The sequence below is a fragment of the Aquarana catesbeiana genome, linkage group LG03, assembly GCF_042186555.1.
Source record: "Aquarana catesbeiana isolate 2022-GZ linkage group LG03, ASM4218655v1, whole genome shotgun sequence".
NCBI classification, from domain to species: domain Eukaryota; kingdom Metazoa; phylum Chordata; class Amphibia; order Anura; family Ranidae; genus Aquarana; species Aquarana catesbeiana.
In genome coordinates this window covers 349671791-349681271 of record NC_133326.1, presented here as the reverse complement: position 1 = coordinate 349681271, position 9481 = coordinate 349671791, and the positions used below count along the sequence as shown (strand labels likewise).

The following is a 9481-nucleotide window of genomic DNA, read 5'->3' as shown; positions in this document are numbered from 1 at the left end:
AGTTGGAAAACGCTTGCCAATTGGTAGCTGCAGCCGCTTATCATCGTGTTTTGAACGTGCCGAATCCCTGTTGTGTGGACAGTGGGATCCGCAGGATGAAAAACCAACCATCTATAACCAGATTTAAAAAGCCTCTTTGTGTCAAAAAGAGTTATGCAGATGCAGAGTGATGAAGTAATTATGCCTTGAAATTACCTCATCTTGCAACTGGGTCCCACATATGGAAGGTATGTTACACCAACCAGTTTGTGAATTATGCATTGTACTACATGACAGCAAAATACTCTGTAATCTGTAACTGTAGAAACATCCCTGCAAGTATCCTAGGTAAAATCAGTGGCTTCCCCCTATTCTATAATGTCATATGATATACTTACAGTAGCCCAAATCTTTTTAGAGCCGGCACAACATGCGGGCATGATGTCATGAATTCCACCTGGTAGCACATAGTAATTTTCTGTCAAACAGACAAGCAGTGTTGATCTCTTGAATCTGTCAATCAGTCTGTCTAGATCTGTTGTCTTTATTACAGAATTCCATGCCTGCAGGGAACCATCACATAAATATTCCTGTGATCTATGGAAATGAATACAAGCCTCTTCCTAACTCCCTTCCAGTATTTGACCCTGTCCTGGTGAGAGGCCTATTTCTGCAAATGTGTGCCGTAGGGACAAGACTTCACTTTGTTCTATGAAATAGGATGTACTATACTTTTACTACTTTCTATATATTTTCATGTCATTTACTAATACATTCTCTCCTTTATCACAGACCATTTGACCAATGACTAGTCATAGTTAATGTGACCCACCACCAGAAGGGAGCCAAGAGTGGTTCTATATTTAGGGTGGATAAGAACAACTTTTACAACGTAGGACTACAGGGCAGCATGTAAATAAAATATGTTAGAAATTTTTGTACATATTAGGCTTGATTACATTATACCATCCACTGGAACTAGATTCAACAGGCCTTTTCTGGGGCTTCTGGGTGGGATTGCAACCTGTTGTTATGATCTCTCTCAAAATTTGGATACTTATAGATTTGTAAATATGTGGGTCCCCATAGCAAACCCATTATAGACCCCCTATCCCCCTAATCTCCATTTTAAAAGCAATTTCTTTAGGAACCATTCTCACTAGTCACATGTTAAACTCTCTGTTTTAGGGGTGGACCCATGTCTGATGTGACAGGCATTGAGGGCGGTGTAATACACTGTTTTTTTTTTTTTTACATCACACAGTTTTTTTCTACTTTATTCAAATTTGGCAAATTTACACTTCATTCATAGTGTCTGCTGAGCAGCACATTGCAATGTGGTGACCTGTGGGGCCCACATGTCTGCATTTTTTTAACAACCCCACACATCACACCAGTGTTTTCTATGTGCCCTTGTAGTGTTTGGCATTGATCAAGTGCAGAAAAGTCATAAATGTGAACGGGCCCCTAATTTTACAAAATAGTGATGGCTTTCTCTGCAATTGTACAGAGGTTCCCAAACTACATATACCTTCATTTAATCCAAAATGCATTTATCAAATGCTATGGCTACCTGTTTAAGAGTATTAATTTGCAGTCATTGGTAATTTTATTGTTGTAATTTTTTTAGTTTCTGTTTGCTATTGTGATTTTGTGTTGTCTTAGTTGAATGCAACTGTATCTTAAAGCGGAACTTCACTCTCTCAATCAACATTGACAAATTTTAATCCTTATGCGGCTAGCATTAGTAAATAGATAGGAAGGTGTATTATATTTACTTGTTTAAAATTTTTTTTTTTTTTACATTTCTTCAGTTACTTCCTGGTTTCTGGCCTAGGCAAATGATGTCATCCAGGAGTCTTCAGGAGGTGAGGAGGGGATTTCTCAGCTAAGCACACCCTCCTGCCTGGCTGGCTGAGCTAAGAGCAGATGGATTTCAGGAAGTATATGGTACATGAATCATCTTCCCTTTCTCAAGATGGCCTCAGCCAGAAATGCTGCAGGGTATTTTTCAAAGTGATTTCTCAGCAAAATAAAGCTTGGAGACCTGGATGGATGGGTGAGTTTGCTTTGAATATTAAAAAAGAATTAAATAGCATGTTTGGGTTCTGGTGATCAGATGCAGTGTAGTTCCACTTTGATTATTTCCCTTTGGGATAAATAAAGTATTCTGAATCTCAATCTGAATCTAATCACTTGGTAGCTTCTGGCCCCATAGCAGTCACATGGTTTGCTATGGCAAGAGTTACAGCCCTAGATAATGGCAAGTACAGGAAATTTGTGAAGCAGCCAGCTACATAAGATAAATACTAGGATAATGTAAAATAAGTATTTCCTAGAAGAATTCCCATGAAAAATGTTCATGTTTGAATGCAGTGTTCAGCAATCAAATACCCTAACCTATACAGCTTTGCTGGGATCATAGCCATTTCCTTAGGTGGTAATCTAAAATAATAATTGAGACAGGACTCAAGGCAATTCTAAGCCAGCAGTTACAGTATTAAGTACATCTCCAAGATCAAACATGGATTAAAGTGGTTCTAATCCTAAGACCCCATCCACACTTGTGCGACTTGTCATGTGGCTTTGGACATCAAAGTCGCATGAGAAGTCGTACCCCATGTTTTCCAATGATAACTGTTCATATATGTGTGATTTAAAGTCGCAGCAACTTAAAAGAAGTTCAAGCACTACTTTGGTCCAACTTTTATGCAACCTAAGGGCCATAGACTTCAATGTTAACCCTCAAAAGTTGCATGAAAGTCGTACCTGAATGTCTTACATGCAACATTGGGTCCGACTTTGCAGAGGGACAACAAGTCACATCCAAGTCACACCAATCCAGAGTTACGTCAAAGTTGCATCAAAGTTCCACGAATGTTGCACTCCAAAGTTGAACAACAATAAGTGTGAATAAAGCCTATTTTTTTTTTAAATCTTAATGCATTCCCTACATTAAGGTAAAAAATGTTTAGGTAGCTGTATGCCCCCCCCCACACACCCACACACACTTACCTGAGTCCTCACTCAATCCAGTGCTATGCCCATCTGTAGTGGGCCTGTCCTTACTCCCCACTCTCACAGGCTTTGGAGAGGCAGTGGGAGCCATTGGCTCCCACTGCTGTCAGTCAAGTCTGGTGATGAGGAAGTGGGGGCGGGGCTAAGCAATGCAGTCTGTGTCTATGAATGCATGCAGCGTGGCTTGGGACTTGCTATGCAGCGTGGCTTGCTATGCAGGCACTCGCAGAAGAGGAGACGCCAGGAGCGCTGACACGTACCCAAGAAGAGGAGGCTCAAGGCTGCTCTGTGTAATTCCATTGCACAGAGCAGGTAAGTATAACATATTTGTTATTAAAAAAAAGAAGACTTTACAATCACCTTAATGCACTTTTGGGCTTTTTTAATATAAACAGTAAAAATGTTAACAGAGATGTGCAACGGTGGTAGCCCAAAGAACCAAATTAAGTCAAGCTCACTGGAGATAGGAAATGATTTCTGGTTTCTATGAATGACTGCACTTTGGGCACCATCCTAAGTTAGTTGATCAAGCAACGGGTACATATTTGCTACTAGTTAGGGCTAATTAAAAAAAAAAAAAATTACAAGCTTATGTGTGCATCTGTGTATTGTATTTATGCAAAACTTGGTACTTTGAACCTTTGTTAAATGATTTTCAGTTTATAATAATTATAAATATCTAATTAATACAAAAAAAACCTATCTCTGATAATTCTGGAAATAGCTACAAAACACTGGTTCCCTGGAAATATACTGGCAGACCAACAAACATCTTTCGCAATATAGTTCATATCTGCTCCTCCCCACAAGCACCAATGCTGCGATGTTGTAACCTCAGCACTTCTATAAACAGCTCAAGAATTCACCTTGCTAACCCACAGCAGCTGTGCTGGGGAAAAATACAACTTGGCAGACTATCCATGGAGAAATAAAAAGCACACACACAATATGATGAAAATGATGTGAGGTGCAGTGCTCAGGCATGTGCCTGACATTCCCTATAAGGCTATGAAAAAGAAACTTTCACAAAACTGACTTTTTAGTGGGACGTGAAGAGAAATCCATGCGTGCACCATTCTAGAATGTGAATGATCACATTTGAAAAGAAACAGAATTGATGTGGCAGTGGAAGTGCTTATTCCATGGATGGAATGGATGCAGCTACTAAGGGATTCCCTGCCTTTTATAGAACCGCATGTTACGCATGTAATAATACCATTCTCCACTTCTGGTATTTATTGTTTGGACAAATAAATCCCTGTGGATGCACTGACTCAGTTTACAGTGACTTTTACTATGTGAACTAATTGTATCTCCAGGAAGGTTAGTAAATGAAGCTAGTGGCCAGTGGGATCTAATCATTGAAGAGAACCAGTTGTCATTGGCCTTAGGCATAATCAGTTGTTAAAGTGGTATTAAAGCTTTGTTTTTTGCTTTTGTTTTTTTTAAATAAGAAGCATGTTATACTTACCTGCTCTGTGCAGTGGTTTTGCACAGAGCAGCTCTGATCCTCTTCTTTTTGGGTCCCCCCACCGGCGCTCCTGGCTTCTCCCCCTCGAACAGTGCCCCCAGAGAAAGCCATTTGCCTTGGGAGGCACCGCTGCGTGCTCACGCCCGAGCCACTGCTCTAAGCATCCATAAGACACATAGAGCCAATTGACAGCAGTGGGTGCCGATGGGCTCCTGCTGCTGTCTCAGCCAATGAGGAGGGAGAGTCTGAGCCGAGGCTGTAAACATCGCTGGATCGGAGGGAGCTCAGGTAAGCATTGGGGGAGCTGCTGCACACAGAAGGTTTTTTACCTTCATGCATAAAATGCATGAAGGTAAAAAACCTTCAGCCTTTAGAACCATTTTAATTTTTATAATTCAGCAGATTTATTTACATTGTCCGTTCCAATCCCAACCATGGCACTACCTGCCTGGAGAATGCATGTTCTCCCTGTGCCTACGTGGGCTTCCTCCCACTCTCCAAAGACATGCTGGTAGGTTAACTGGCTTCTGACTAAACTGGCCCTAGTATATGAATGTGAGTTAGAGACCTTAGATTGCAAGCACCGTGAGGGCAGGGACCAATGTGAATGTACAATATATATGTAAAGCTCTGCATAAATTGATGTTGTTATATAAGTACTTTTAATAATAATAATAATTATCCCCTTACTAAATTTTACTTTCTTGGTATGAGATTGACTCTTCAGCTTGAGGGTCAGGAATCAGTGGGTATTATGCACAGCTGCACCAGATTCTATGTGCACCAGTTTTAGCAAATCTCCCCCACAGAGTCCAGAACAGGGTTCAATGACCCTTGTATTGTAGGGTTGTAGGTGAACAGTCAACAGAATAACAGTAATCTGCAATCACGAGCTCTAGTACAATGGCTATTGCAAATGTTGCACACACTTGAGGTAACGATTCTAAACTGTATGGTATCCACAAACAGTGACAACGGCAACATGGTTGAGAAGCTAGTAGTATTGCTCTCAGAGATGTTGTCCATACCTTGACAGAGTCCAGCAGCACGAAAGTCACTCAGGTATAGTGTACGTTTCCAGGAGGGCATCTGCATAAGGGTGGATGACAGACAAGGTAGCGTTGCAAGTCCTAATACACAGCACTGAAAATCAGAGGATATTAAGCAGGCAGTGGTCCCTAATATATTCCTCCTCAAGCGGGAACCTGTCCCTAGGGCTAACTCTCTGTCCCTCACCAGCGTGGTTCCTTTCCCTTCTATAGCCACTCACAAAATGCTTGTCAACCACAGCAGTGCATTTATTAACACTGCCCATACTAAAGATGGCCACCAAGGTCACTCAGGTGTCCAGTCGGATCACAGCTCCCCCGAAGACACCACTCCGGAGTCTGCAGAGGAACAATGTTCCTCTAAGACCCTTTTCACACTGGGGTGCTTTGCAGGTTCTACAGCACTAAAAATATCGCCTGCAAAGCGCCCTGAAAGAGTCGCTCCTGTCTCTTCAGTGTGAAAGCCTGAGGGCTTTCACACTGGAGTGGTGCGCTGGCAGGACGGTAAAAAAAGTCCTGCTAGCAGCATCTTTGGAGCGGTGAAGGAACGGTGTGAAATCAATGGGGCAGCATGGCTATACCGCCGGCAAAGCGCTGCTGTAGCAGTGCTTTGCGGGTGGTTGTAACCCTTTTTCAGCCGCTACCCCCGCAAATACGACGGTAAAGCGCCGCTAAAAATAGCGGCGCTTTAGCGCCAACGCCGCCCCCACCCCAGTGTGAAAGGGGCCTTAGTCTCCATTTCCCCTTGCACACTGGCACAGAATACAGCACCACCTGCAGGATAAAGAATGTACTACACCTGCATACAATCTGGGCACTGCCACTGGGGGAATTGTAATAATGCAAAATACATATTTTTTAATGCCATTCAGAAGGAAGAAGGTCTTTTAATGTGGCATAAAGGGCAACAATAAAAATACAAAACAAACTTTAAATAACATACCTTGGTGAAGCCTTGCAGCTGTAAATGAAGAACAGTACAATTTAACTCTTTAAAAGTGACTGGTTTGTTGACAAACAACAGTCAGGGTTTGTCATTTATACCAGACCCCTGCCGACATCTGCTGTGAACAAACCAGCTGGGGATCCTTGCTGATGTTATTACCAAATATGGTCATGACTTCACCCAGGATTCACCGCTGGATTGTTTACAAACAATAGCTGGCTTTGGATCTGGACCATTTGCAATAGGAGTAGTGTAGGGGCAGCATTAGTGGGTAGCGTTTCATTATGGCACCATGAAATTATATTCAAGTCGGGATAGGCCGAACACCCCCCGGTTCGGTTTGCACCAGAACATGCGAACAGGCAAAAAATTAATGCGAACCCTATTAAAGTCTATGTGACACGAACATGAAAAATCAAAAGTGCTCATTTTAAAGGCTTATATGCAAGTTATTGCCATAAAAAGTGTATGGGGACCTGGATACTTGCCCAGGGGGACATGTATCAATGCAAAAAAAAAGTTTTTAAAACAACCAGTGATTTTAATAAAGTGATTTTAATAATGCTCAACGTGAAACAATAAAAATGAAATATTCTTTTAAATATCATGCCTGGGGGGTCCCCTTAGTCTGCCTGTAGTGGCGCATCTGGCCAATGTATAGAACAGTGCCGTAGTAAAATGACATCTAAAGGCAAAAATTTCATTAAAAATTGCTGGCGGCTGTAGTGTATTGCTGGCTCCCGGCAATATAGATAAAAATCAAGGAAAACATTGGAATGGGTCTCCCCCCCAGTCCCATTGGGTCTGGTATGAATTTTAAGGGGAACTCCATGTAAAAATTTTCCAAAAAATTGGCATGGGTCCCCACAAAATCCATACCAGACCCTTATCCGAGCATGCAGCCCGAGCATCCAGGGCCTCATTCCCACAACCCTGGCCATTGGTTGTGGGGGTCTGTGGGTGGGGGGGCTTATCGGAATCCCAGCCCCCCAGATCCCGGCCCCCCTATGTGAATGGGTAGGGGTACGTTGTACCCCTAGTCATTCACCAAAAAAAGTATCATAAAGTAAAAACCACAAAATAATTTTTTTTGACAATTCCTTTATTAAAAAAGAAAAAATATGAATATGGAAATATGAAAATATGAAAATGGTCCTCCTCCATGGGAGGGCTCCCGCTGACTGTTGTTTTTTCGCTGTGACAGCTGTTATTTAGGCAAGGGCAGGGCCACCCGCTGACGTAAGCGGATGACCCCGCACCCTCTGACGGCACATGCCGTCAGAAGGGGCGGGGTCACTTGGTTACATCACTGTGTGTCCCTTTCCTATATATTAACCGTCACAGCTAAGAGACAGCAGTTGGTGGGACACCTCCCATCGAGGCGGAGCTTTTTTTTCTTTTCTATCTTTTGGGTCCGTCGGGCTGCGTGATTGAAGATGGACATCGCGGGACACTTTTTTTTTTAAATAAAGGAATTGTCAAAAACTGTCTTTTGTGGTTTTTACTTTTTGATACTTTTTTTGGTGAAAAGGTAGGGGTACAATGTACCCCATACCCATTCACATAGGGGCGGGCCGGGATCTGGGGTCCCGCTTGTTAAAGGCTTCAAGATTCCGATAAGCTCCCACCCGCAGATCCCCACAACCACTGGGCCAGGGTTGTGGGGAAGAGGCCCTTGTCCCCATTAACATGGGGACAATGTGCTTTGGGGGGAAGCCCAATGCACCCTCCCCATGTTGAGGGCAAGCGGCCTAGTATGGTTCAGGAGGGGGGCCGCTTGCTCGTCCCCCCCCTTTCCTGGCCTGCCAGGCTGCTTGCTCAGATAAGGGTCTGGTATGGATTTTGGGGGGCACCCCACGCCAATTTTTAAAAAGAATTTGGCGTGGAGTTCCCCTTAAAATCAATGCCAGACCCAAAGGGCCTGGTATGGACTGGGGGAGAACTCATGACGTTTTTTTTCTTAATTCTGTCATAGGGTTCCCCTTAATTACTTCAATACACTGTATTATATACTGTACACTGACTACACTGTGTGTATATATACATATATATACACTGTATATATACTAAACTGCCTGAACGCCACTAACTAACCTGCCTCTAGCTAACGTTCTCTCAACGATAACATTATATACGGCCACCGTGTAAGCAGCCTTATCTAGTGTGGGGTGTGAACTTAGCCCCCTGAGCTATGATTGGCTAAAGGCACCCTGCCTTTGGCTAATCATGGCTCTTACAGCACAGCGTACTGTAATTGGCCAAAGCATGCAGGTCAGGTGCATGCTTTGGCCAATCATCAATTGTCAATACACTAAGATCTCGGTCTGCATTGTCGGATGGCATGATTGAGGTTGGATATACATTAGATGACATTGTCTATCTACATCTTTTCACGGTGTGGGTGTCTTCATATACTTTGTTTGGAAAGAGTAACAAGGAAAACTAATGTATTCTGTATTTTTCCTTCTAGGGGGCGGGGGGGGGGTTGGTGCATGGGGGTGTAAATTAGATTACTCTAAATGGGCTTCCAGATTCTGATAAATTCCAACCTCCTGAAAACCCCCACATCAAATTAGGGATTGGATGTGGGGATAAGGCCCTTGTACAAGGGGTAGGGTACAAGGTGCCTTGCATGATGTAGGATTTATCACCCCCATCTCCCCTGCACCTTTCTAAGGCACGTGGCCTAGTATTGGTCCTCATCCTGTTCCCAAGAGAATTTTGTGGTTTGCAGGGAGGCCTGGAAGCCCTTCCATTATCTACAGATCATCTTTTCATTTAAAGTAATTCTTGAGTGTTGTACAGCCCTGGCCAAATGTTTTGAGAATGACACAAATATTAATTTTCACAAAGTCTGCTGCTTCAGTGTTTTTAGATATTTTTGTCAGACGTTACTATGGTATACTGAAGTATAATTACAAGCATTTCTAAAGTGTCAAAGGCTTTTTTGACAATTACATTAAATTTATGCAGAGTCAATATCTGCAGTGTTGACCCTTATTTTTCAAGACCTCTGGA

The 9481-nt window shown here is 42.7% G+C and overlaps 1 long non-coding RNA gene across 1 annotated transcript in view; it reads left to right on the top strand.

Moving 5' to 3' along the window:
- The first annotated feature begins 1203 nt into the window (after positions 1-1203).
- Positions 1204-9481, top strand: part of LOC141132317 (uncharacterized) — a 43397-nt gene continuing 35119 nt past the window's right edge. Inside the window, exon 1 of the long non-coding RNA XR_012242884.1 lies at positions 1204-2038. This is a non-coding gene — a long non-coding RNA (uncharacterized lncRNA). The remainder of the gene's footprint in view (positions 2039-9481) is intronic.